Source organism: Heterodontus francisci, chromosome 13, assembly GCF_036365525.1.
Source record: "Heterodontus francisci isolate sHetFra1 chromosome 13, sHetFra1.hap1, whole genome shotgun sequence".
In the NCBI taxonomy this organism is placed as follows: Eukaryota; Metazoa; Chordata; class Chondrichthyes; order Heterodontiformes; family Heterodontidae; genus Heterodontus; species Heterodontus francisci.
This window is the reverse complement of record NC_090383.1, coordinates 58,231,922-58,240,383: the sequence shown is the minus strand read 5'-3', so window position 1 is coordinate 58,240,383 and position 8,462 is coordinate 58,231,922.

The window sequence follows — 8,462 nt, the reverse complement described above, 5'->3', positions numbered from 1 at the left end:
CTTGGCAACACTTGCCCTTGCCCTACTATATGCCCTAGGTAGGTTACCCACGCTTTTGCAAATACACTTTCGGCAAGGTTCATCACCAAATCAGCCAACTGTAATTTTCTAAATAAAGCTTCTAGTTGTTCCAAGTGCTCCTTCCAAGTGTTACTGTACACCAGCACATCATCAAGGTAAACCACACAGGAACACTGGCTACCACTTTGTTCATTAGTCTCTGAAAAGTTACTGGGGCATTTTTTAGCCCAAATGGCATCACTCGGCATTTTAAAAGACCGTCTGGTGTGATAAAGGCCGATATTACTTTAGCTTGGGGTGTTAAAGGAACCTGCCAGTATTCCTTTAACAAATTTATTTTTGTAAGAAATGTGGCACTGCTAACTCTTGTCAATACAGTCTTCCAAGCGAGGAATTGAGTAGGAGTGTGCCTTTGTTACTGTATTAACCTTTCTGTAGTCTATGCAAAATCTATTTGAACCATCAGACTTTAGGCACTAACCCAACTGGGGAACTCCAGCTGCTTTGACTGGGTTCAATTAGGTGGTTTTCCAACATGTATTGGATTTCTGCTTTCACCTGGGCCTGTGTCTCTGGACTTCAGCGATAAGGATGCTGTCAGAGGAGTGTGGCTAAGTTTGTACATCCTGGTTTATCCCTACAGACTCCTTTAAACGTGAGTAGCCTTGTTAGGTCTTCTCATTGTTCTACATCTAAATATGAAAGCATAGTGCCTAATTCTCCCTAACAATTCAGTATTAGCTAATCAACAATAGGAGGCTCAATTTGAGAATGGTCTCGGGCTCCTTCTATCTCATCCTCACTATCCCTTTCATCCTTCACTGTCCCTACTACCTGACATACCTGTGCTTGCTTATCCACCTCCTGACAGTGATATTGTTTCAACATATTGATGTGTCACAGCCAATTCTTTTTCCAGTGATCTGGGGTGTCAATCAAATAATTTACCAATTCTTTTGACTACTCCATATGGTCCACTGAACTGTGCTTTCAGCGGTTCTCCCTGTAAAGGCAGTAATACTAACACCTCATCCCCTGGTTGAAATGTTCGGGTCTTGGCATGCTTGTCTGCCCATTTCTTGGTTGTTTGGGAAGCTTTCAGGTGTTCTTGAGCCACTTTGCAGGCTTTTGAGCCACTCCCAGAACATAGATACATAATCTAACACGCAAGAGTCGTCCCTCTGTTTGAAAAAATGTTTTTGATTAGTTTTAGAGGACCTCTTGCCTCATGTCCATAAACTAATTCAAAAGGACTAAAAGCGGTAAACTCATTAGGTGAATCCCTGGTGGCAAACAAAAGAAGTTCCAGCCCTTTGTCCCAGTCATGGGGATATTCATAACAATATGCCCTGATCATCGTTTTGAGGGTCTGATGGTCCCGTTCTAAAGCCTCTTGTGTCTGTGGGTGTTATGCTGAGGAGTTTAAGTGTGTTATACCCAGATTATTCATAACTTCCTGAAAAACATTAGACATAAAATTGGAACCTTGATCTGACTGAATCTCAAGCGGTAATCCATATCGAGTGAAGAACTGGGTTATCTTCTCTACCGCTACCTTAGCAGAAATTGTTCTCAAGGGAATAGCCTCTGGTAACCGAGTAGTCATATCCATGATAGTGAGTATATTTTGATGTCCCACTTCTGTTGTCGGTAAAGGTGCCAGTCTACCAATACCCTTCTAAATGTTCCCCAAAAACTGCTAAGGGAATTAGAGGTGCCGGTTTTGTGGCAGTTTGTTTTCCCACAATCTGGCATGTATGGCATGTTTTACAAAACTGCACCATGTCCTTGTAAAGACTGGGCCAGTAAAAATATCAGCTTATACATGATTGGGTCTTCTGGATCCCCACATGCCCCACCATAGGAATTTCATGGGCCATCCTTAATATTTCCTGGCAATACTTGGGCACTATAACTATCTTGTGACCAACCGTCCATTCTTCATTATATGTCTGTGAGGTCGTCTCCACCTCCTCCTCAGAATCCAATATTTAATGTAGTAGCTCTCTGGAACTCCCTTTGCTTCATCTTCAGTTAGAGCCAATTATGCCACTTTACTTAACTCTGGATAGGCTTGCTGAGCCTTGATCAGAGAAGGCTTATTGAATATTTCCTTCAGATTACCCAAATCCCCAAAGAAAGTTTCTGATATTTGGCTATCTGTCTGTGGTGCCAATTTGACCTCCGAAAATGGAACTTGTTTAGCCATTGCTTGGGTCGCTACACATGAAGGAAAATTTCCTGGAACCTTTTCCTGCAACTGTTCTATCTCTTTGACTTCACTTGGTCTTTCCATGACTGCTGGAGAAGCTACTACCTTCGCTGCAGCCAAATCATTCCCCAGGAGTAGGTCAACTCTGTCTACAGGCAAACTATGGACAACTCCTACAGTTACCATTCCAGACGTTAGGTCACATTCCAGGTGCACCCGCTATAAAGGTACAGGTATATACTCCCTGCCGATACCATTTACTATAACCTTGGCATTCAGTGCTGTGTTAGAAAAGTTATGCCTTTCCCCAGCAAAAGATTTTGGGTGGTTCCTCTATCCCTAAGTATAACTATAGGTTTACTTGCCTCACTTAAGGGATAAGGAGTTCATTTTCCTTTTGACAGGAATTCCCTATAACTCTCGGGTATTGTGTTCATATCCCCCACACTCACGGTGGTATTTGTACTTGGCTTTACAGCTGCAATCAGAGCTACAACATGACCTGTTGTACTCAGTCAGGGCCCCTTTCTCTGCATTGGCCTTGTGTACCCCAATGTCCCATGGATTTACCCCGCAACTTCCAGCATTCTGCACAAAGGTGTCCCACTTTGTGGCAATGGAAACGCTTGGGCTTTCAGACCTCACTTCCACTCTCAGCACCTTCCTTTCTGGCCTGAGGAGGAGATCCCGGTAGACCGTGGCTACCCGACCCGAACCCGACGACGTGTCCGGTTCGGGTCACTCTTCGAGTCCGGCATTCAGGCTTGGCTCGGGTCGGACACAATCTATCACCACCTGTGGTAAGCGGCTCCAATGTTAGTTAACCTAACTTAGCAGCGGCAGGGGAACCAGAAGATAATACAACAGAGGAACACCAAGGTGCACAAAAAATTGGGAGAAATAGATTGCATTCGAGTAGGAAATAATAAATTATTAGGTGGGGTCAGAGTAAGAGGGAAAGTGGTAGAGTCTAAATTAGGGTTACTGTGCATGTATGTGAATGCGCAGAGTATGGCAAATAAGGTTGGTGAGCTGTAGGCGCAGATAGCCACATGGAAGTATGATGACAATGGAGGCCTGGCTCAAAGAAGGGCAGGACTGGATGCTTAAATACTGGATCCAAGATGTTCAGGAAAGGGGAGGGGTGGCAGTTTTGATTAAGGAGAAAATTGCAGTCCTGGCGAGAGAGGATGTCCCAAGTGAGGTCAAGGAAAGAATCTATTTGGTTAGAGCTGAGGAACAAAAAAGATGCAATTACATTGCTTGGTGTAGACTATAGGCCACCAGCTAGTGGGAAAGATGTAAAAGGACAAATTTGCAAGGAAGTTAGAGAGGTGCAGGAATTATAGACTAATTATAATGGGGCACTTTAATTATCCAAATATAGACTGGGATATTAGTGTAAAGCACAGAGAGGGGCAAGAGCTCCGAGAGTGTATTCAGGAGAATTTTCTACAGAAGTGTAATTCCAGTCCAACGAGAAAGGAAGCACAGCTAGGCCTGATTCTTGAATGAGGTGAGCCATGTGCATCAAGTGTCAGTAGGGGAACAATTAGGGGACAGTGATCGTTGTATCATAAGGTTTAGGTTGGCTATAGAAAAGGACAAAGAACATCTCTTTACCAAGGAAGAAGATGCTATGCAGGTCATGGTGAAAGAGGAGGTAATTCAGACAATAGAAGGATTTTAAAATTGATGATGATGAGGTATTGAATAAGCTCGCTGTACTTAAAGTTTCAAAGGCACCAGGACCAGAGGAGATGTATCCAAGGATACTGAGAGAAGTGAAAGTGGAAATTGCAGAGGCACTGGCCATTATTTCCAGTATTCCTTAGATTCAGGGGTGGTACCAGAGGACTGGAAAATTGTAAATTTTACACCCTTGTTCAAAAAAGGGTGTAAAGATAAGCCCAAAAACTACAGGCCAGTCAGTGTAACCTCAGTGGCGGGGAAGCTAATTCGGGACAAAATTAATAGTCACTTGGGCAAATGCAGGTTAATTAGGGAAAGTCAGCAAAGATTTGTGAAGCGCAAATCGTGTTTAACTAATTTGCTGGAGTTTTTTTAATGAGGTAGCAGAGAAGGTTGATCAAGGTAATGCTGTTGATGTGGTGAACATTAGACTTGTGAGCAAAGCTATAGCTCATGGAATAAAAGGGACAGTAGCAACATGGATTCAAAATTGGCTGAATGACAGGAAACAGAGTGGAGGAAGGTTTATGGTGAAGTTCCCCAAGGATCAGTGTTGGGACCCTTAGTCTTCCTGATAGACCTTGGTGTACAGGGCACAATTACAAAATTTGTGGGTGATACGAAACTTGAAAACATTGTGAACTGTGAGGAAGATAGCGTAGTACTTCAAAGGATGTAGACAGGTTGGTGAAATGGGCAGACAAGTGGCAGATGAAATTTAATGTAGAGAAGTGTGAAGTGATTCATTTTGATAGGAAGAATGCAGAGAGACAATATAAAATAAAGGGTGCAATGTTAAAGGGGGTGCAGGAGTAGCGGGACCTGGGTGTATATATGTATAAATCATTGAAGGTGGTAGGACATGTTGAGAGAGCAAGTAATAAAGCATCTTAGGCTTCATTATAGAGTCATTTATGGCACAGAAGGAGGCCATTAGGCCCATCAAGTCCATGTCAGTTCTCCATGGAGCTATCTAGCCAGTTCCAATCCCCCACTCGATCCCCATAGCCCTGCAAGTTTACTTCCTTCAAGTTTACATCCAATTTCCTTTTGAAGTCATTCATTGTCTGCTTCCACTGCCCTTGTGGGCAGCAAGTTCCAGGTCATTACCACCCACTGTGTAAAAAAGGTCTTCCTCATATTCCCCCTGCATCTCTTGCCCAAAACCTTCAATCTGTGTCCACTAGTCCTTGTACCATTAGTTAATGGGAACAGTTTTTCCTTGTCTAACTTATCTAAGCCTGTCATAATCTTGTACACCACTATCAAATCTTCCCTCAATCTCCTTGCTCCAGCTTTTCCAACCTAACCTTTTAACTAAAATGCCCCATCCCAGGAACCATGCTGATAAATCTCCTCTGCACCCTCTCAAGGGCCCTCACATCCTTCCTAATGTGTGGTGACCAGAACTGGACACAGTACTACAGTTGGGGCCTAACCAGAGCTTCATAAAGGTTCAGCATAACTTCCCTGCTTTTGTACTCAATTCCTCTATTTATGAAGCCCAAGATCCCATATGCTTTACTAACCATTCTCTCAATATGTCCTGTCACCTTCAAAGATTTATGCACATGCACCCACAAGTACCTCTGTTCCTGCACTCTCTTTAGAACTGTGCCATTAAGTATCTATTGCCTCTCCCTATCCCTTCTGCCAAAATGAATCACTTCACACTTGTCATTATTTAATTCCATCTGCCACCTGTCTGCCCATTCTGCCAGCCTATGTCCTGTTGAAGGCGGTTCATATCATCCTCACTGTTTGTCACACTTCCAACTTTGGTGTCATCGGCAAATTTTGAGATTCTCCTCTATTCCAAGATCTAAGTCAATTATATATAGCAAAAAAAGAAGTGGGGAACACCACTGTCTACCATCCTCCAGTCTGAAAAACAACTATTTACCACGACTCACTGTTTTCTGTCCTTAAACCATTTTTTAAATCCAATTGGACACTGACCCTCCTATTCCATGAGCCTCAATTTTGTTAACCAGCCTTTTATGTGGTAACTTTATCTAACGCTTCTTTAAAATCTGATATTCAACGTCCACCACATTTCCTTCATCAGCCTTCTTTGTTACTTCATCAAAAAATTCAGTTAGGTTAGTCAAGCATGATCTGCCTTTTACAAATTCGTGCTGGCTATCCTTAACTAATTCGAACCTCTCCAAGTGTCTTGATATTTTTTTCTGATTACTGGGCTGGATTTTAAGAGATAGCTGCCGATCTCAGCGGCGAGCCCAAAAAATGGTGGCGCGCTCGCATGGGCCGTATAAGAGCCACCGCAGTCTCCTGCGCGGCGGCTCATTTAAATGGCCAGGGCGGCCCGTCGCCCCCCCACCCCCAATCGCATGGAAGGGGCGGGCTGTCCATCATCAACAATGGTATCAGCTGCCCGTGCACAGGCGTTGGCGCCGGTTTTGAAGGGCAGCCAGCACTGCCAGCAAATTTATATTTTTAAAGAAGTAACCCCACCCAAAATTAAGTCAATAAATTTCCCACCCCTCCCTCCCAATAACCATTACAGTAACTATTTGCCCTCCCCCCTGCCCCCCAAAACACCTAACTTTTACATCTGACCTTCCCCACCCATCAAACTGCACAGTTTAAAGTTCAACCCTTCCCACCATCCCCTACATTCGTTACCTGTATTTGACTCCATTTCTGTCCCCCCACCCCCAGCCCTGAAAATCTTGCCTCCTCCCCCCACAAACCACCAGTGCAGCGCTGCGTTTCCCCGGACGGGGATTTGAAGGCACGGGAGTGCCGGCTGCCGTGCCAAAGATTGCGGCGGGCCCTCAAGATTGCAGGTAAGTCTATTTAAATGTATTCATTTTATTGATTTGAATATTTAAATTGAGGTCCCGTCGCCCAGTGATGGGGGTGCTGCCAAGGAGCCTCACCGACATCGGGAGGATCGGGCTAGGCCCTCACGGCATCGAGGTCTGTGGCGGGCTTCATCTGGAGCCATCTTCAGGCCACCGTCCCCCCGCCGCCACAGAACTCAATGCCTGGGAGAGAACAAAATCCAGCCCTGTGTTTCTGAAACCTTGCCTACCATTGATGTTAAACTAACTGGCCTGTAGTTGCTAGGACTGTCCTTGCACCATTTCTTGATAAGGATGTCACATTTGCCAATCTCTATTCCTCTGGCACCTTCCCCATAGCTGGAGAAGATTGGTAGATTGTGGCAAGCCCTTCCGCTATCTCCATCCCCATTTCCTTTAGCAATCTCGGATGCAAGCCATTGGGCCAGGTGACTTATCTATCCTTTTTTAGTACTTCTCCCTCTCTCAATTCTTACCCTAGCCATTATTTCTGCTCTCTTCATTTCTACTGATATTTTGTCAGATTCCACTTCCTTAGTGAACACTGATATAAAGTACTCATTAAGTATACAAAGTGACTCCTGACAACACATTCGGCACCCCGACGTCCTCAGAGCGCTCCCAGCTGTGCACATGCGCAGAACGGTCTCTTGTTGTCAGTAAGGTGTTGTGCATGCACAGCCTACGTTCTTGCTAGGACTAATTCGCGCGCGCAAAAAAGTCATCACATACTGGAATGTCATCCTGCTTATCTTACCTGGCGCTGCCTCCCGTACATGTCTGCTCACCGCTCGCTTCCGGCCTCGCTGCTGCCTTCCCTCAGCCACATGCTCCCCACTTCAACCCCAACCCCTCCCCCACTCCTTCCCACTTCCCCCTCTCCCCCAGTCTCTTGCTCGCAGTCTCCTTCCCCACCCATCTCCATTTTGACACTCTCTTTCTCTCCCCCGCTTCCCCCATGGGGAGCAGGGTGTGGAGAAGCGAGGGAGGGGGGGTGATGCGGATATGATGTGGCGAAGCCTGGATCGAGTGGATGACGAGGTGGGGTTTGAAGCGATGAGCGAAGCGAGCGGCTGATGGGGATGAAGCGCGAGGGGGAGTGAGAGGCCGACAGGTGGGGTGGGGGGTTGAAGCAGGGAGTGTGTGGCTGAGGAAAGGCAATGGTGTGAGGCCAGGAGCGAGCGACAAGCAGACGGGCGCGGGAGGCAGCACTGGGGAAGAGAAGCGGGTTATTGTTGGCGGTGCAGTGAGATCGCAGCAACTGAATTTAATTTTTTTGAGATAAATTGAGCAGTGCCATCTTTAATCCTGGCAGCTGCCTGTAACTTCGCAGGCAGTGACGTTTCAGTACAAGGCCGCATTTACTCATATGCAAGTACTGCGCCTCCTAGTGGTTGTGATGTCAGCAAACGCAGCCTTAAGTATATAATAATAATATATTAGCCTTGCCCTGCACGTCTAAACATATATTACCTTCTTTGTCCCTAATAGGCCTCACTCCACTCATTAATAGGGGCATAGACTACAAAAGCAAGGAAGTGTTATGTGAAATTTACATAGAACACTGGTTCAGCCTCAACTGGACTATTGCATCCAGTTCTGGGTGCCACACTTTAGGAAAGATGTGAAGACATTGGAGAGGGTGCAGAGAAGATGCATGAGAGTGGTTCCAGGGATGAGGAACTTGAGTTACGTAGATAGATTGGAGA